At 34.4% G+C, this 21,679-nt stretch overlaps 1 protein-coding gene across 3 annotated transcripts in view; it reads left to right on the forward strand.

Annotated features, from left to right (window-relative positions):
• Positions 1-950: 950 nt before the first annotated feature.
• Positions 951-21,679, forward strand: part of LOC122417036 (uncharacterized) — a 57,389-nt gene continuing 36,660 nt past the window's right edge. Inside the window, exons 1-2 of one of the 3 annotated variants that reach the window (XM_043430267.1) lie at positions 951-1,978; positions 2,072-2,143. The gene's annotated coding sequence lies outside the window, so the exon portion shown is untranslated. The remainder of the gene's footprint in view (positions 1,979-2,071; positions 2,144-21,679) is intronic. The other 2 variants (XM_043430268.1, XM_043430269.1) reach the window with 2 other exon arrangements.

The raw sequence follows: 21,679 nt of genomic DNA on the forward strand, positions 1-21,679 counted from the left end.
GAAAACGATAAGGGGCTTCAAGTTTATTGTTCTTATAAAAGCTTATAATATTGAACTGAAAAAGAAGCTTCTATGCTATAACGCAATCTAAATATATAATAAGGATAATATATATAATATGAATATATAATAGGATAATCTCTTTGTATTAGAAATATCTATCGATTGATTATTTAATACGAGATGTTTGAATATCAGTGGCTATGGTTTTTCAAAGCAGTGTGTTGAACTAGTTCAAACTGGTGTTGAAGAGGTCAAAGTGGTAAGCTCGTGATTGAAGCCATTTTGTAAATTAAAAATGAAATCGCCATGAATAATGGCAGATTTACAGGTAAAGTCATAATCTGAAAACTATAAATCGTTACGTGAATTATTTTTCAATACTTACCAAGAAATTCGTTTGCTGAAATAGAAATTACCATCAAATCAAATGAGCAGTCGTATGAAAAATATTCACTTGAGTGAATTTGCGTTCTGAATTTTTTTAATAATTGTTTTCAGCCATATGTAATGAGAAAATATATCATTCGTGTAATATTATTTTAACAAATTCATTGTTTATTTATGATGGAGGACGTAATTGCGCTGAGACGATATTTTTTTCAATTCAATAGCTTTTTTATTTTAGAGAAAAAAAACCATATTGAGCAAATTTCCATCGACGAGAACTTATGATTAGAATCTTCAATAATGTATAAATACATTGGTAAAAAGTCTGTACGGATTAAGTGTACTGTTATAAAATGATTAAAATTGTGGAATCGGAAAACGTGGAGTCGTCGATGTCTGTTCATAACGTTATTATGATGGTTATGCGAGTCAGTTAATGGTCGTCGCTACTAAATATGTATGTATATACGATTGCTTTTGACGTCATCGAATAAGATATGAAAAAACGCATGCGCAAACATCGAGGATGTCTCGCTTATACGCTCTGTCGTCGAATCAGAGTGTAATTCGACAGTGTAGCTACTGGCTTAGTTTATCTGATCGGCACCGCGCAAGACAGTTTCTTTATTTCAGAGCGCTCCTTCTCTGCGATTATTTGTTGGTTTCCGATAACAATCGTATTATCTTATTGGAATTTTAAATTGTAATGCATCGAAATTAATATAAATCATTTATGAAAAAAAAATTCTGTTCTTATTCCCGGAATTTGTTGTTTTATTGTTTCGTTCGACCGCTACTCGTTGCCAAGATCGATTTGCGTTTTACCATACTTTCAACAAAGTGTAATAAAAAATGGGGAGAACGAAAGTGATTAAGTAGAATTTCATATATGACATAAAAGACATTTTGTGATTGACAAAAAAAATATTGATGAAGCTGCGCGCGTACGTCCTGTCACGAATGATCAATTTGCAACTGGAATTGGATCAGTTCGGACCAAGACAAAATGTGATACGGAGTAATTAATTAAACGTTGTACATTTTTTGTTGTCTCCTTGTGAATAACCACCTCTAATTAATCGAGAAATTTCGAGAGACGACTGCAAAATCTGGACTATGATCGGACAAGGTGAGACCTTGAATCCTTGTTGAAATGGAGTTTCGTCACACCAAACACGTGCATTCATGAACTTTGTTGAACAGACTTTTACATTCCCAATTGAACATACGAATTTTCTAAACGAATGATTTTATCTCACGTAATCAGTGAATAAGACTACAAATCCCCATTTGTGATCTATTACAATTTTAAAACGAGTCAACATCGACGATAACCAAGAAAACAATTTTTGCGTTGCAAAAAATCGGCGAACATACAATTTCTGTGGTTCTGTTTAAAAGTGCACAAACAACAATTGGAAATACTGTCAGTGACAAACCATGATCGCCATCACCAAGGTTTTCTGTCGTGACTGCAAAGTTTAGTTTTGTACCTTTGGTGACAAAACAGATAATTTTTTTCTTGGACTTCAAGTCATTTTTAATCTACAAAGTTTATGAATTTTTTACAAGACATATATGCATATAGGTATGCACCAAAAAATGTTCTTCACGCGCAAACATTTTGATGTATCATTGATACGAATAACATCATAAGACGACTCATAAACTATTTCAACAGAGTCCAGGACATCGGATGATCATTTGTAAATGCTACCATATTTCCAAGACTATATAAATACTATTTTCAAAAGTAAGTACCCAGTTATTCTAGACTCTACGCACCCGTGTTTGTCGTATATTCATCCAAGTGGCGATATTAATCAGTTTCTTGACCAAGATTATTATCCAATTAACCCATTAATTGCAATTGTTGATAATGTAAATAGTAGTGATAAAGGATCAAATTTTCGACTGTTATATCCAGCTATTGAAACTATTAACGATAGAACGATGAGCAAATATATTATTTTGAAGATCGTTGTCGAACTTGTTTTTTGAAAATTATGAAATATTTTACTAATGATAATTTATAAACAAGTTGTACGTGAAGACCAAATATCGGTCCCCTGAATTTTTGTCATGACACATTCTTTATCTTGTGTCAATATTGTTTTAACCTCCGATGCAAAAATTAGTAAACACTTGTTTGTCATAAGCGTACTAATAAGTAAGTTATTTCACTCTAGAAGCGAAGAAAAAAGAAGAACGTTTACTGGATTAAAGCAATCGCATCTCCTAAGAGAAACTTGGTTAATGTAACAATCGAAAAACGTATTTTGAGGAGATTAAGTAAATAACCGTAGAATCGTAAAGAACCGTAAAAACTGTAGATGATTTTAGTTGTCAACATACGAGCTCAAGGATAAATATATCACAGATCGAAGGGCTTACGAAGATACGACTAAAAGTCTGACAAATAACTATTACTGGAATTGTATATTCCAGTCCTAGGAAGATTGAGATCTATTCGAAATAATGGATAAGTTTTCTTGAGATCCCTTCTGCATTCTCTTCAACTGTACTTCTTGAAAATTCGATCTGAGAGCCATCAAACTTGATTTCGTATGCTAAAAATTCTATGAAGCATTCGTCTAACTTGAAAGAAGTCAATTTTCATTTCCATAACGATTTTGGGTTAAAGATATGGTTATTAGTTGAATGAAACTTGACGGTTATAGCATCTAGAGGATTAAACTTTTAATGAGAAACAAGTTATCGCAATGATGATCCCAACTTTGAACGTATTGCTCAATACTGATCTTAGATGCCATATTTGATAAAAATTATAAAAACATTATACACGAGTACACGGAGTACCTCGTACAGACAAATTTTGATCTTTCGATTATAAATGATTTTTTTTCCAAATTTGACCATTTGTATTGTAATATGCAAGGAGAGACACCATTTTTTTTACAATTTAGAACAAAAATTGGGGCTAATTAGAGTAAAAATCACCGATACTATTTTTAGACCATCATCTATTGGTGATCTTGGATTTCATTACAATCGGATATCAATCCATAAGTCTTGAAGGCATCGAAATAAAATACTTGAAGATCGTATTTGTAACTCTTAAATATAGCACATGCATGCACTAGAAAAAAATTGCGTCTACCCAGTTATGAAAATAAATATGGAAGAATTTTGTGGCTCTTTACAGCTAGGATACCATTTTCGCATTATTAATTAGCAAGAAATCGACAGTAATAGATTAACTGGTTTTCTTGGAAAAAACTATTGGAGTACAACGTAACTAAAAATGTTCTAAGTAAATCTTTTTCAATGTTGCGAAAATCTCAATAACTTAAATAACCATATTCACAAGATTTTTTTTTTCAAGAAGATAAGCTAACTATTCATAAGTTTGGTTTCGGAAACACAAGTTTTCCTACTGGATATCAGAGAGAAGTCAATCTGCTTATTCTTTCAATTTTTTTTTTACAGCATTCATGTTGCAATAGAGGCAGCCTAGGAATACGGATTTTCATAGCACACATATTGTCTATAACATAAAAAGAAGAGTTATTGAAAGATTAAGCTACACGAAAACACAGCTGTAGCTAAATTTATTGGAAATCTGAAAATACTAACATTTTTTGTTGCACCATCGGATTATCGACAAGGCATTTTGACTGCATTCGTCATGCAGTCAAAAACACAATCGTGTCAACTGAAATGTTTTTCAGAGATAATATTTTTCAATGCGTTGTCAAAATGTCAGAATCACTGTTTCGCAAAATAAAACCAGATTGAATATATATTTTTTACTATATTTTAGGGAAACGTTTTGGCTCATTATCTATTATAATTCAATATGTACTAATCGTTGTGAAAATTATGGAAATGTAGTTTTACCTCAACCATTGCGCATGCATTAAACTTGCTAATTTCGAGCTTTCCGCAAATATCATCGTCCGATCAGCTAAGAGTCTATTATCGGGTAGTCGAATGACTTCCTGGCTTTACAATTAGCTAAGATCTTATCAAGAAACTCGGTAGAGTCTCGGGACAAGTACATTGACAGCCCTGTCGTCTGCTGACCCGAGGCTCTCGCCGAGACTATACTTTCTCTGAATAAACCGATTCGCCGTGGTGGGGGTAAAATTGGCATGTGATTTTATTGAATTACGATGCTCAGGAGCCATTTAGCAACTTGAAAATTGACGTTTAAGCCAATTGATAAATTCTCTTTCGATTACGCCCAAAATCAGCATGATCGGTGGTGTAATTGCTGAGAAAAAACTTTGCACGGGCTCAAGATTATGCAAAAGTTACCAACACATTCAAGAATTTATACGTCTGCATTTATAAAACACTATCAAAGGCACTTTGATGCTCTCCAGTTGTTGAAATTGGTTGTTGATGACTGGAAATCTGACGTCAACTTCAGAACGTAGCACACGGCAGCACAGCAGACATTAAGAGGATGGATCAGTCGGTATATCGCAACCGTGAGTGCGAGAGAGATAGCTGCAAATTTCGAAATCAAAATTCTTTGACACAGTTTGACCGATTAAAAAAAGGCTCTGTCAGTCGATTTTTGCCATCGTTCTGCGTAGGCTGACAGAGCCTTTTTTTAATCGGTCAAACCGTGTCAGAGAATTTCAATTTCGAAAATTCCAAGTGAGGTTAGTCGACTGATCCACACTCTTAAAAAAACGTAGCACGAACAGCAGTCATAAATTCGACCGTATGTATATGTACAAACTATGTGTCAGTTTTTGATCATATAACAGAGTTTCGACATTACGAAGTGCGTGCGGGATAACAAAAAACGGTTTTCGTCATCTAACGAAGTGCATATTACTATTTATTTTGTTAAAATTTTTGATATACTAAACCGGTATCAAAGCGGCCGCGTAAATGTAGTCTGTGTTCTGTGTGTGAAAAAGTATAAAAAAATGCGCGATGCATATATCAACGAAACTCTTCATGATTTCATTATTTCGTTCGATTGGAAAAAAGTGTTAACTGAAATAATCCTTCAATTAAACCAAAGTGCAAGAAATATTGTCCAATGTAAATATATCGTCAGTTGCGTGGTTATATATCATGTGTAAATAGGTTATATATATGAATTAATAGAAGAAAAACACACGGAACTGTTAGAATGATGCTAGAAACTTTAATTGAATAAATGTTTTCTAATTTATTTCTTGTGTCATCATTATTTTTAAACATTCCTATATTTTGCTTGACATTAAGTTTAGCTCTGCCCTCTTCGATCCTTGTTTTCACCCCATCGGTTTGCAGTGGATCGATACATATTACTAATTCGTTGCCTGAGATGTGTCCTCTGATTTTCTACTACTTCTTCATGTTGATTGAGGTAACATGATTCGAGAGATTTCTAGCCATGATCTTTAATTGCACATTTGGTAAATCAGATTTTTTTTTAAATTTCTGGTCTTGGTATAAAGTATAGTTATTCTTTTTCTACTTGGTCTGTCGAGTGACAAATTTGGAAATTTGTTCCAGAAAGCCTTTGGATGCTTTTTTTTCTGATGATATGAAAAGTCGTATCTTCGGAATGCAGTGGGTAAACACAAATTTTGACAATAGAACTTATGAAATGACATGTGTGTTGAGTATTCCCACTTTGCAAACTGCAAATGTGGAATTATTAGTGAAAAGATTCATTATGATAAGTCTACAGTTGCTCAGTTTTGGAAACGATCAAATATAATGCCTGCCAATATCCATGGAAATATACAGAATTTCTGAATGCAATGTGTGCTATGTCATTTTAATGTGACATCATGAATTTTGACAACTTTTCATTATAATGCTGTAGATTCGGATCATTGAAATACAGCAACGATCTACAAACTATACAATTTATATACTGTGCCATTCATTTTACTTTTTGACTCTAACTGTAACATATATATAAAATGAAAAATTCATTACAAAAGTTTTCAGTTGGTCATTTATGGATAGATTTGAAATTGCTGTCTTCAAAACTCATTCCGTGAATTGCAGCAGATCCCTGCGAACTCTGAAATTTCTGTGCATAAATATGTGTGCTAAGTATCACCCCCTATCTTTGATTATGGTAATATGTAATGGATCTAGGTTCAGCAAGATTTAAAGTGTTGCTTTTCAAATAGTATCGAAGTTTGTATTACTGCTATGAAGCGAATACCTCTAAACTTTCATATTTCTGTGTCGCAGCATGTGTGCCAATCATTCAAATTATTTACTCCAACTGTAACATATAATCTGGAAAATTCACCACAAAAGCGACATTTAAAAATGGTCAATCCTATTGGATTTGTTGTGCATTGAATTTCATCTATCTTTCACTTGAATTTTGGAGAAAAGAGATAAAAAAAATCTATTCTATTGAAGAAGTCTCTACTTCTCTTCTTTCTTGGTATGAAGATTTGGGAAAAATCGCCAAAGTCTAAGGATAGATCCATGGCGATAATTTTTCACATCAAATTTACGAAAAATCGGTCTTTATTCGACGAATCAAATGTTACAAGCCAAAAATCATATCTGGGCCCGCTACACGCATTGCTCTATGTTCTCGGGTTCCTAATGGACAAAACATATTAGAGTACAAGGAGAAAAATCACCAAAGTCCAAGGATAGACCTGTGACGAAATATTCCCAGTACAATTTTGACGAAAAATAGGTCTTTTTTCGTGAAAACCAACGTTAAAAGCCGAAAATCATAAATAATTCATAGAAATTTAATCTAAAATCCTATAGTCATCTGAACACAAATAAGGAACATTTGAGAAAAAAGACGTGATATCAAACCATAAACTTCCCCTAGGAAAAAAAAGGTTGGGACAAGTACATTGATGGTCCCTCGTTTGCTGATAATTGTATCCATAAAAAAAACTTTGAAAAAAATAAAAAAAAATAATTTAATAAAAAAATTACAGAACAATTAGAAAAAAATTTCATAAATCTTGAAAAAACAGTTTTTAAAAAAAACAGTTTTTAAAAAAAACTAATCTGTATCTATTTTTTAAAGTGTCAAAAGAATCAAATAACAAGTAAAAAATAAAAAACCAAAAAATCGCACTTAAAATCATTTTGGAAACCGATGCCTCATTCTTCTTATTTGATCCGAACAGCTAAATCAATTGAAAAAAATTCCATCTAATTTACGTGCAGCATTAAAATTTATGATATCAATCGGTGGACAAGTATTTTATTAGTAACTCCAAATTTTGACATTATTAATTTGTTCTAAGAAGCTTTTAAATCGAAAAAAATGACATGACAGTTAGTCATTCGTTACTCTATGGTGGCAGAGACTTATAAGAAAATCGATTCTTCTCAGACTTTCAGGGTCCTCTGGTATTATTCACAAAATTCGACGTCGATTGGATCGATACAAATTATGTTTAAATATGTGTTAAAAGTACTTGTCCGGCCCATCACTATTCATTCAATAAAAAGTCAATCATAAAAAAACGAAATTGTATGGCAGAGTCTGGTTAAAAATTTACTGAAATGCGATTCATTATTAATTAAATGTTCTTAATAATAGGATAGGTTAGTTCTTATTCCGAATGGAATTCATTCGCTGGAGAATAAGTGGGAAATTGCCTTCATTGCATGAATACAAACTGGTGAGTTATTTTGGAAGCTTGAACTTATATATTATGTACAATTTTTTTCATTCATCGATGCATATTCCTTGTATATTGCGGAACAATTTGTTTCCGTTTTTTATTAAATTAGTGCAATTAAGTAAAAATTAATTGAAGATAATTCTCTCAATTCTCTCTGCATGAATACTTGTGATCCATCAGTTCTAGACAAGCCCTCATTTTTATTTGGATAAACAATTTAAACGGAAAGTGATGGGCCTGACAAGTACTTTTAAGACATATTTAAACATAATTTGTATCGATCCAATCGATGTCGAATTTTGTGAATAATACCAGAGGACCCTGAAAGTCTGAGAAGAATCGATTTTCTTATAAGTCTCTGCCACCATAGAGTAAAAAATGACTAACTTTTATGTCATTTTTTTCGATTTAAAAGCTTCTTAGAGCAATTTAATAATGTCAAAATTAGGAGTGATTAATAAAATACTTGTCCACCGATTGATGTCATAAATTTTAGTGCTGCGCGTAATTCAAGTGCTAACTTTTTTCAATTCATTAGAAAATACTTGGCCTCGAATTGATATAATGAATTTTAATGCTGCACGTAAATTAGATGGAATTTTTTAAATTGATTTAGCTGTTCGAATCAAATAAGAAGAATGAGGCATCGGTTTCCAAAATGATTTTAAGTGCGATTTTTCGGTTTTTTATTTTTTACTTGTTATTCGATTCTTTTGACACTTTAAAAAATAGATACAGATTAGTTTTTTTTAAATGTTTTTTCAAGATTTGTGAAATTTTTTTCGAATTGTTCTGTATTTTTTTTATAAAATAATTTTTTTTTTATTGCTTTCATAGTTTTTTTATGGATGGAATTATCCGCAAACGAGGGACCATCAATGTACTTGTCCCAAACTTTTTTTTCCTAGGTCAAGTTTATGGTTTTCAAGTATTTTGATCTGAAAGTCCGCATGAAGGGGACATAATCAATGTAAAATTATAGAAAACCCATGCGGACACGGTGGTGTAACACAACTGTGTGAACTGAATGGATATGTCGGGCTATTTTTTTTTGTTGGATGTTGTATCGACCGGGCTTGTAATATTTTCCATAAATCTAATCCAATGATTCAACAATCATATCTCACGTCAAAGGCGACGTATAACACGCGTGTGGCCTTGACGCTCTCTTATCCCGCTCTGATAAATTTGAGAACTATTATCAAACCGCTTTCCGGAGTGAGAAGGCATTGGAGTGCGTGACGCAAGAATGTGTTTTTGAACTGTCAGTGTTTACTTTCAGATAGAACGAATGAAATTCGGGAAATTAAATTTTTATTCTAATAAACCTTTTTAGATATGTAAAATGGCTCTATTCTCTTGTTATACATCAAAATATTTCTTAAGGCTAAAGTATCCTTTAGATGATTCTCTATACTTTTTGTTCTGAAACATTTCTTTGTTATGTTGAGACTTTCGAGAAAAAAAATCATGCAGATTTTCATCATGCTGTTTTGCGAAAACCGCCATTTTGCGAAAATCGAATGAGAAAAAAGTGTTCATCACCAATGTTCTGGAAATGTCAGTTATTGAGAACACTTTTGCTGGCGATAGTATGATTATTTGAGTACAGCATCAATAACAGAAATCGATTTAAAGGAAATAAAACGTCAAAAATTCTTGAGTTTTCAATTACAAACGAAAAAATATAGAAGATTTTGATTTAATTCTACAAAATAAATGCCATATTCTGAAAGAGCACCCTCAGAAACTTGCTATGCCAGATTTTGAAAATTTTTTTGTTCCTCAGTTAAAACTGATGTGTACTCGAAATTGAGTGTCCAAAATTGTTATTTTGCACATTAATGGGTTAGTATGGTGATGCTATACAACATTTTGAGGGTAGGAGTATTGGACATTTTTTCCGTGTAGCAACATGCTTGTGAAGTAATTTCTGAAAATTTCAAGATTTTCCAAACGTATTGAGATCCACAGTAAAATCGTGACCACACACGCGGAATAATTCCATGTATTATAAACGAAAAACTTCAACCCCCGTGGTCGAGGGTTAAGCATTGTTTTAAAAATATTAAAAAATTAAAGCATTATTTTTTAATGTATTTCGAACCGATTTAGAGGGCGGAAACGGTAAAATTTTTTTGATCCCAAATAACGACCACCCTAGTGTGTGTGAATAAACCTAAATCAACTTTCATACTCAATAAAACGATTTTTATTTTTAAAAAAACTGATTTGGCTTAAGCGGATCACCCCCGGTGGGAGCCGCATTTTTTGGGGTTTTTCCCCGATTTTTTTGCGGCAAGGATAAAAAATATAGACTTTAGAAATTTGAAGGTTTCATTCAATGGTATTCAACTCTATGGTAGAATTTTTTAACTCTGATATTTCGGGTTTATTCGGTGTAAAACTACTTCAAAGGAAACCATCTGCATGGTCTCCACGATTCCGGAGGTTCCGTTTATCTGCGATCAAAAAACCAAGGAGCGTTTTGATTTGTAAAGCAGTTGCTATCGCCTGAACATACAGAATCATACAGCAATATTAAAAATTAAAGAATTATTGAGCTATGCAATATTTTGGAAAATTTAAATCAGGTGTTTCAAAACGGACAAATCCTTCAATTTTTCATATTTCTGTATGATTTTGATTCAGGTGATAACCACAGCTTTACAAATCAAAACACTCCTGCTTTTTTGATCTCAGATAAACCGATCCCCCGGAATCGTGGAGACTATGAAGAAACATATGGGTTCCTGTGGAATAGCATTACGCCGAATCTACTAGAGATATCAGAGTTACAATTTCTACCATAGAGTTGATATACCATTGAATAAACGATTCAAATTTCAAAAGTCTATTTTTTTTCCTTGCCGCAAAAAAATCGCGAAAAAACCCCACCAAAGCCGGCTACCACACGAGGTGACCCTCTATGTTGTATTTCATTATTCCAATCAATCAATATTGCGTTATCTGAAAAAAAGATTCGAGCGCCTTAGTCGTTGAAATCCTGTCGTTATTTAACGACTTAATCTCAACATTGAAATTGATAATTCGTTACAATTTTTTGAATTTTTAAATATATTAGCTGTAATTTGATTAAAATTTTTTTGGTCCCTTTTTTTCGATATCTCTTTCGACGAGGCAGAAAATAATTTTAATTATAAATTTTTTCAATAAATGTCGTTTCGCAAGTACACCCTGATGGGAGATAATCATTACCTAACATGAAGATTTTTCCCATATCCTGTAAAAATTTGTCAAGTTCATAGTGCACAAAAAGTAGTCAAATCAAATCATAAGTCACAGCACGAATGCTGTTGAAAAATTGGAGACAAGTACATTTATGTTTTATGTCACCTGGACAGTAGTCTTCAGTGAAACCCCATGTGACACTCATGTACTTCAAAACACAAATGTACGATGATTTATAAGAAGTTATTAGATCTATTCTCTCAAAACTTGCTTCAAATGAGCAATTCATTACTAAAGGTCATAAAAAAACCATTTCAAACGTAATGAATAAAAAAAATGGAATCTGCTAAATCTTGGTAATGTATGAAAAACGTTTGGTGTTCAAATGAACAAAACGTTATCAAATAAATGCAAAAGTGACGAGTACATCGGATGACGAATGAAAAAAATCAAAAACGTAATGATATGTATTAAAAAAAATGACGAAACCAACTCTAAATAATTTCAACAACACAATTAAGAAAAGCTTTCACAAGACGTGAAAAAAACATTAAATTTAGAAGAAATACAAATCCGTAATTATATTGTAAAGGAAAAAAAAATTCAAATAGAACGTGAGAAATTCATTCCTACGGTAAGCATCCGGAACTTGAAAAAGTTCTAGTGAATCATAAAGTTACCAAAAAATCGCATCAAAGGTAAAAGTCATTTGTTACTCGATGGTGAAAGGACAACCCGAAATAAAATTATTTCGGCCGGCCCACCGCATACTTCAATTCTCCTTAAGAATAACACGTGAAAAAAAAACTTCGGTGAACATTGTTCCATATCATCTTTAAAAAAAAATGCACAGATATTCTACTTACGTATTTTTGTAGAGAATTGAATTCCCTACAAAAAAAAAGTCCGTATAGTCATTGGCCTAGAACCAACCGTTCAATGGCTACAGCAGTTTGAAGTTTCTGACGTCACCTAACCAGATTTCGCATGTATCATTTTTCCTATTTTTGAGGTCGCTCCCTTTAACGGTGCTGTTTAAATTGGGCTAAAGCCTATGTTTTTTTATATTTAAAAAAAATTAAGACTGACGCAGTTCGGCATTACGCCAACGTGTGCGCTTACAGCGCTCAAACGGTTCGGTATTACGCCAACATGTAATTATAATAAGTTAATCAATTCAATAGTAAGCACGGGAATAAATTGAACTGTTAGCTCTCTCTCTCTCTCTCTCTCTCTCTCTGAGCGGGAAAGTGACGTTAATTTCTGTTCCGTATAAAGTTTATGTTTTACCTGTGAAATAATAATCAGTATATATTTTCATAGTGTATTAGTTGTGATAGTTGTGCTCACGATCATTGTGTTGGATTTTACTTATCCGTATAACATCGAAATTTCTCAATTATCGAAATTTTTCAACTCAACGTGTGACTCCGTGAGGATCTGACAGTTGTAGCTACACAGTTCACTCTTGTTCAAAAGTGTTTTTGTGTGTTTGTATTAGTGCAATTGATTCTTCACCTTAATTTTTCTTCTGTGTGTATTTGAGCACTCAAAATACTGTGTATGCTTGCTATAGTGGCGTTATTTTGCTATTATGAGAATTTTCTCATTTATTTTTTTCTTAATTTCTGTGACTTTTTCGGCATCGAATATCACGTACTAGCTGCTTACATAACCCTATTCTGTCAGTGATTATAACGCACACGTATATACCAGTGTTATCAACTATCGATCTTAATCGCTTAATCTAGGAGGGCACTGGTTGCAGCTTCTATGAACACTCTCTGAAGTTAGCGGGCGTGTATGATCTGATTATCTCCAGTCTCTACCTTATCGATCAACGTCTACCTACTCTTTTTATCTTAGCCATCTCTGTTTTATCGATCAACAACTCCTCATTAGCGCGAACTATTTCAAATTTCAAATTTGTGAAACTTTTGTCTGTGCGCTTTTGTGAGTTAATCATGACGAAACGCTGTGTTCTGTGCAAGCGTATGGCTAAGGAGAACTTTGTCATTTGTTCGGGTCCGTGTAAGGACACTTATCATATTGAATGTGCATCGACTAAATTCGAACTTGATCTTCAAGATAATGAGCAATTTAAAACCTTTTGCTGTGGCCCTTGTCTTTTACATAATCCTCCGATACCACACAACGTGCAAACTTCTGAACCATCAGTGCCCATCACTTTAGAAGAAGTTATACGTCAGATGCAAGCCAATACTGCTACAATAAATGAAAACTTGGCCTCTATACAGAATCAGATAACATCTAGATTCGAGTCTCTTTCTGAGACTATAAACGGAGTTGTTCAAGACATTTCACACCTCCGGTCGGAAGTCACTAATCTCGCCACGACTCAAGCTAACATGGGAGAGACAATTTCGGTGGTTCGGACTGAAGTCTCTACTCTTAGTGATCAGACTACCATTATTGCAGCTGAGAACGTTGAATTACGAACTCAAATGGAAGGCATATTGACTAACGTTGCCAATCTGAATATGCAGGTCTCCTCTCCTGGAATCTTGATCCGTAATATTCCAACATCTCTAACTGATTCACCGAGAACATTAGTGGACAAGATTTTCACTTCCCTTGGTGTAGCGGAATTCAAGTCGGATATCATTGACGTTCGTGATCTTGATAAAAAGCAACATAGTGCTATAGGTGATCAACTAGCAGCCACTTCTCAGGCTCGTGCTCGATCTTTTCTTGTTCGCTTGAAAACATCATCGGTGCGCGATGAAGTCCTACTCAAAAAGCGTAGGAAAAAAGTGCTCACTATTAATGAAGTATTCTCTATCAACACGAGTGGAAATATCATCATAAAAGAGTTTCTCCCTCCTCAAATTCATAAATTTCTTGGGCGAGTTCGCTCCATCACAAAGGAGAGGGGGTGGAAATATGCCTGGGCTACATCGCATGGAGTTCTGGTTCGGAAGACTGATGGTTCTGAAATACTTTCTATCAATTCCGAAACCGACTTCTCCAAGATCACCTGACTACTGCAAAATTCAACCTCCTGTTCAACATTGGCCGCCAAGTCATCATCGACTCAAAATAAGAAGATTGTACCCTGTGATAATTCATTAATTGTAGCCTCATTTAATGCTAATTCTATACTTGGCCATATTGATCAAATACGAGCTTATTTTTCTCTTAACTTTGCGCACATTATTTCAGTCTCTGAGACTTGGCTCCACTCTAAAATATCTGATGATTTAGTAACGATAAATAATTATGCACTCATTCGTAATGACAGAGAGGGTAAATTTGGAGGTGGCGTGGCATGTTATGTCCATGATTCTCTAAGAGTTAAGATTCTTGCTTGTTCTCCTAGCCAATTTTCTAACGCGCCTGAATACATTATTCTTGAGATTCGTACCACTGCTAACTCTACACTTTTACTTGTATCGATGTATAGAAGGCCTAAAGGTTTACTCTTTCACACTTTTATTAACGACTTTTTACGGTTTTATCAATTTTACGAAAATATTATTATTTCAGGAGACCTGAATTGTGATCTATCATGCTGTAATTATGAAGGAAATTACTTGAGAGACCTGGTCTTCTCACAAGCTCTCCATATTATTGAATCTGATACTACACATCATACAAAAAGTTCCGACTCATGGCTCGATGTATTTATCATTGACAATCCCAACAAAATAACTTCGTTTAATAAATCTGAGGTGCCTTTTATCGCTGGCCACGATCTCCTCACTTTATGTTATACTTTTCCAGTGAATCGTGATATTCATCGTTCAGTTATGAGGCGAACTTTAAAGAATTTTAGTGAATCTGATTTTACCAAAACACTTTCCTCTTTGATAATGGAAAATAATCTTTTATCATTTGATCTATGTCAATCTACCTATAATCTTGACCTTTTGTTGGACTCTCTTTGTAAATTAATACTTACTTCCCTCGATATTCATGCGCCTCTCAGTACATTCAAAATAAATAAGCCACTAGCACCGTGGCTAACTGATGAATTGAAAGCTCTTATAAAGCAGAAGAATGTAATGTATAAGCAAGCTAAAAGAACTGGAAATATTCTGAACATGGCTATTTACAAACAATTAAGAAATGATGTATCTCTTAGGTTGAGAAATGCTAGAAATAAGTATTACCTCGATAGAGTGACCTCTACTAGAGACCCTGCGACCCTCTGGCGTGTGCTCTCTAATATTGGTTTGATTCGTACGAATTCTTCTTCTCCATTTACATTTTTCTCGCGTGAAGAACTTAATGCGTTTTATGTTCAGGTTTCTTGTGCCACTCCGCTATGCTCTTTTGATTTACTATTAAGCACACTTACTCCATTAGATGTAAATAAGCCGATTTTTGAATTTTCTGATATTACTACTGACTCTTTACTGAATATATTCATGGCTAAATCCTCTACTTCTTTGTCTGCTGGACCTGATGGTCTCTCGCCATTTGCTCTGCGTAAGGGTTTAACGTCTATTTTACCTGCACTTGTATCTGTGTTTAATAATTGTCTTCGGCTTGCTTATTTTCCATCTCTATGGAAAAAAGCATATATTCGACCACTGATTAAAGCTAACCCTCCAGCTACACCCTCTGACACTAGACCGATTGCTAACCTCAGCGAATCGGCTAAACTTTTTGAAAGATGTCTGTATAATCAAATTACTGTTTTTCTTGAGAGATACAAGTTGCTGGACCCTTATCAGTCAGCATATCGGGAACGATTCAGCACTCAAACTGCCCTGCTTCGCCTTTGTCACGATATAAAAGAAGCTGTCGATAAAAGGATGGTGACCATCTTAATTTTATTTGACTTTAGTAAAGCTTTTGATACAGTACCACATTCTAACTTACTTATCAAGCTACGTGGCTTTGGATTCTCCGATCATGTTTTGAAATTCTTTCACTCTTATCTTACGGGTAGATCGCAGGCCTGCATTGATAGTTCTGGAATCTGTTCTAACTGGGCTTTTACTACTTCGGGTGTACCTCAAGGTTCAGTTCTCGGCCCACTTTTGTTCTCTCTTTTCATCAACGATGTTGGTAGTGTTCTTTCTCATAGCAAACATCTCATCTTTGCAGATGATACGCAAATTTATTGTAGTTGTCATCCTGCCGACATTGTTGATGAATTGAATAAGATGGCAAAAGATGTACAAGCAATTTCTAACTACGCTTCTAGAAATGGTTTAAAGCTAAATTTGAGTAAATCCAAAGCTATCATACTTGGTAGCAGCCGATATGTCAATAATCTAAATTACAATTCCCTTCCTGTCATAAATATCGACGGCGTCACTCTTCCTTACGCACATGACGTCCGAAATCTTGGAGTCATCTTGTCGTCAAACTTGTCGTGGGCTAAACACATAAATAATATCTCGAGCAGGGTAAATGGAGTGTTGTATCGTCTTCGATATCATAGAAATGTTCTCTCGACAGAAGTTAAAACCTCGGTGGTAGTTACTCTGGTTTTTCCAGTGCTCGACTACTGCTGTATGGTCTATAATGACCTCACGGTGGATCTAAATACTAAGCTGGAGGTTTTGCTTAACTCAGGTATTCGATATATTTTCAACTTAAAACGAGATGAACATATAACTCCTTATCGAAGACAATTACGTTGGCTATCTGTAAAGTCTCGTCGTCTCTACTTTATTGGTACCATGGTTTACCGTATTCTAAACAATCGTGCACCTAGTTACTTGACTGAACTCTTTCCGCGAGTAAGTGAATCTCTAAGGTCTAGCAGTCGAAGAGAAGCGTATACTTTCCATATTCCAGCACATCGTACTAGCTCTTTCAAAAATTCATTTGTTTTAACGGCTATTTACTTCTGGCACTCTCTACCGAATGTAATTCGCACCTCACCATCACTCAATGTTTTAAAGACTCGCCTGTTTTCATATTTGTTCGAAGTTATTGATGTTCAACAAGCAAATATGTGACTTATATTAGTGAACCACAGTTCCAATATTCTTGTATTATTCATCATTCTTTCTCTTCATCTATTCTTATACTGTTTGCTTCATCAAAACCCATCTTATGGTTTTATTGCGTTAATGATTACTACTTGTTAACTTGATACTTATGGATTTATTTCGTTAAATATTATTACTTGTAAACTTTATACTTTTGTTACTCTTAGCCTCAAGGATTTGTCCAAGGCTTAATAAATTTATCAATCAATCAATCAATCTCTCTCTCTCTCTCTCTCTCTCTCTCTCTCTCTCTCTCTCTCTCTCTCTTTTCCTATGTATATTTATATCTGTGCATTTGGTTTGGTTAATTGAATTTCATAATTTATTCAAACAAATAGTGGAAAGACAAACAATTTATGTCGTTCGTTCAAAAAAATGAGAACAGTATGTACCCGATATTTTTGCCTAGATAACGATCCTAGAAGCTATTTTTGAAAAACTATACTTAAAAATAGTTTTCAGTCCAATTTAAACAGTACCATTAAAAGGAGCGACCTCGAAAATAGGGAATGATACATGCGAAATCTGGCTAGGTGACGTTAGAAACTTCAAACTGCTGTAATCGTTGAACGATTGGTTCTAGGCCAATGATTCTAACGACTTTTTTTTTGTAGGGAATTCAATTTTCTACAAAAATACGTCAGTAGAATATCTGTGCAATTTTTTTTACAGATGATATGGAACAATGTTCACCGAAGTTTTTTTTTCACGTGTTATTCTTATGGAAAATTGAAGTATGCGGTGGGCCGGCCGGAACAATTTTATTTTGAGCTGTCCTTTTGGCTAGCGTCATCTTTTGGCATATCAAGAAGAAAAATACTTGTGGAGCCCGAAAAAAAAAATATCGATTTTTTTCGACACACCCTATTGCAGAGTATAGAGTTTTCATTTTTATTCCTTGAACTTACCGTGATTGTAGTTAGCTCAGCTTAATTAAACCCGAAAAACAAGATTGCTGAACTTTTGAGAAAAAAGACGTGATATAAAATCTCAAAAGTTCCCCTAGGGAAAAAAAGGTTGGGACAAGTACATTGATGGTCCCTTGTTTCCTGATCATATCACGAAAAGTGTAAAAAAAATTCCAGAGGTTGGCAATACTGGTAATTTTGGTACTGTTATTCATGAATATTATCAAATACTCTGATAACCGGTAATTGGCAAACTGAAATTGTCAAGTACTCCATTATTCGAGACCCAATCGAACAAAAGTCTCAAGTACTGAGGAAATTGGTAATTGGACGAGGAAAAGTCCCAAATATTCGATTATTCGATACTTGATGAAACGAAAGTCTCAAGTACTGAGGGAATTGGTAATTGGATGAGGAAAAGTCCCAAATATTCGATTATTCGGTACTTGATGAATCGAAAGTCTCAAATACTGAGGGAATTGGTAATTGGATGAGGAAAAGTCCCAAATATTCGATTATTCGGTACTTGATGAAACAAAAGTCTCAAGTACTGAAGAAGGAATTGGTGATTGGTAAGGGAAAAGTCCCGAATATTTGATTATGCGGCACTTATTATATATATATATATTGATTATGCGGATATGTAGCACAGTGGCTGCTGCTACACATCCACTTTTCAAACTGAAGTGGATGAAGTGTTTGGACACTACTGCTCAAGGTAACGTTAACTCTACATTACGAGAAGCGTTTTTGAATACCAATCAGGAAAATAATGAAGACGTTTCAATGAGTACGGATGATAATGATTTTTTTGACTTTTCATGTGGGCTCGATCCGGACAATGAGACCGTTCATGCTTTCGGGGCCGATGGCGAAGAAACGGTATTTTCTCAATTTTCATCGGAGAAGAGAACCGATTTAGCGCTCTTGAATATGTATCCATCCGTAAAAAAACAGTTCCTCAAATTCAATACGCCTTTGCCATCGTCTGCTGCTGTTGAAAGATTATTCAGCTATGCAACGATGTTCAATTTACCAAAATACAATAAATTAAGCGATGAAAACTTCGAATTGAGGGTTTTAATGAAATGTAATTCCAAAGCGAAATAATAAATGATAAAAGTAAAAAAAGGGTCGCCACCCAAAAAAAGTTTATTGCGACACAATTCTGTTGTACAACTTATACGAATAATGAAATAACTGAGCGACACGATCTGTCGGACATAAATTTAATGTACTCAATGGAAGCAAAATAAAATTATCGATTCATTCAGCTATGAAAAAATTGAGGTATGTAAAGGCGAATTGAACTTAAAGAGAAGTACAGGAATACTATAAAAAAGTAAAGCAATGCAAAATATCTGAAACAATGTGATAATAAAAAATAAAGAGATAACGACGAAAGCAATGATGATAATGTAAATGATAACAAGAAAGAGAATTGTTGAATGTATAGAGATAGACTTTAACAATGATAAATGAAATAATATTTCAACATGATTATAATGTCAATATGTAAAAATATAAAATATGACTATTAATGAATCAATATAAGAAAGGATTTCAAAAAATGTATTGAAATTGTTCTTTCCTTGAATGAATGTCGGAACAAGAACATGGAATGAACACAACTATCTCTCTCTCCATCTCCATCTCCCTCCCTCCCTCCCATCCTCTCCCCCCCCCCCCCCTTTCTCTCGTATCATCCATGTTGGTTAACATTTTCTCGTTCATACTTTCATACCCTGAAATTTCATAATTCTCTCATAGCATATTTTCTTCTGCTCCTTTGGATATTATCAAGTGCTGAATAATCAAATATTCGGGACTTTTCCCTTACCAATCGCCAATTCCTTTTTCAGTACTTGAGACTTTTGTTTCATATCAAGTACCGAATAATCGAATATTTGGGACTTTTCCTCATCCAATTACCAATTCCCTGAGTACTTGAGACTTTCGATTCATCAAGTACCGAATAATCGAATATTTGGGACTTTTCCTCATCCAATTACCAATTCCCTGAGTACTTGAGACTTTCGATTCATCAAGTACCGAATAATCGAATATTTGGGATTTTTCCTCGTCCAATTACCAATTCCCTCAGTACTTGAGACTTTCGTTTCATCAAGTATCGAATAATCGAATATTCGAGATTTTTTCCTGACGAATTACCAATTCTTTCAGTACTTGGGACTTTTGTTTCATCAAGTACCGAATAATCGAATATTCGGGACTTTTCTTTGATCAATTACTCATTCTCTAGTACTTGAATACTCGAGATTCATAAATACTTTTTTGCCGATCTCTGAAAAATTCCATTCGAAAAATTATAAAGCCAAGTGTAAATAATTTCAACAGAACAATTCGAAAAAAATTCCACATCCATGCCTCATTCTTTTTATCTTGTTCTAAAAGATAAATCAATTGACAAAAAATGTCATTTAAGTTACGTGCAGCATTAAAATTTATGATATTAATTCGCGGCCAAGTATTTCATGGTAATTCGGAATGTTCATTCTTATGGGGGAACCATGAGGAACTGAAGAGAGTTCTAATGAATCAAAAAAGCTACTATTTCGGTCACGTACAGCCCTAAAATTTATGATATCAATCAGAGGACAAGTGTTTTATTAGTAATTCCAAGTTTTAATATTATGAATTTGTTCTATGGAGCGTAGTAGTAAGGCTATACCAGTTCTGGCTCAAATGGCGGCGAGGGGGGAGCGGTGTGCGGGGAAGCGCCAGAGCCAGAGGGGGGCAGCGAAGGGGGAAGCCGAGCGCCGTAGGGCCGTGTGTGTGTGTCGCACACATTCTCGCGGCCCTTGAAAAAGAAGGAGAGATAGAGCCGATAGTGAGTGTGAGAGAGATGGAATGAGAAAAATCGTGTGTGACATTTAATTAATTTATGACCAGTGCGTTACGGATTTGTCTTCGCCTCGGATGCAGATAAGGGAGGGGGGGCATAACGAAGGGTCTGCAGTTGGAGAGAGAGGTGTGAGAGAGATATAATGACCGTAGAGAGCAAAAGCATGAGAGAGACGGAGTGAACGAGAAAAAATATTCTCTAAGAGTTTTGAACTCTGGGTGTATGTCGAGATGAAAACATTCAGAAGGGTCTGCAGCTCAAGAGCAAAATTATTCTACAATAATTCTATAAGAGGTCTGAAGATTTTTTCGGCATTTTTCTATAAGAGGTCTGTCTGCTCAAGATTTTCAAAATTTAGTTATTTTTTGATATCCGATAGTTGCCGAGTGTAGGAGAGAGATGGGTGGTTTCAATAGGTTGAAATAGACTTTACTCATTTAGATTGAATTTATTGTATATTTTACAGAAAACAAATTCTATAAAAAAGTTTATGCGTTTTATTCATAATGTCTGCTTTCCGATCGATGCTGGTACTGAAACAGATCAAAGTAAAAGTTTGAATAAGAATTTTCAAATCTATGCAAAAAATTTTGCTCATCAATGAGGTACTTACCCCTTATTCAATCTAGATCACAGTCTGGACAGATATTCTGCGTCACCACCTGGTAGAGACGAGTCCTACAGTCCTGACAACTCGATGCAGATGCAATATTCCAATACTTTGTTCTATGCTTTCGCACCGCTGTGAGC

Source organism: Venturia canescens, chromosome 10 (assembly GCF_019457755.1).
Source record: "Venturia canescens isolate UGA chromosome 10, ASM1945775v1, whole genome shotgun sequence".
Classification (NCBI taxonomy): Eukaryota; Metazoa; Arthropoda; class Insecta; order Hymenoptera; family Ichneumonidae; genus Venturia; species Venturia canescens.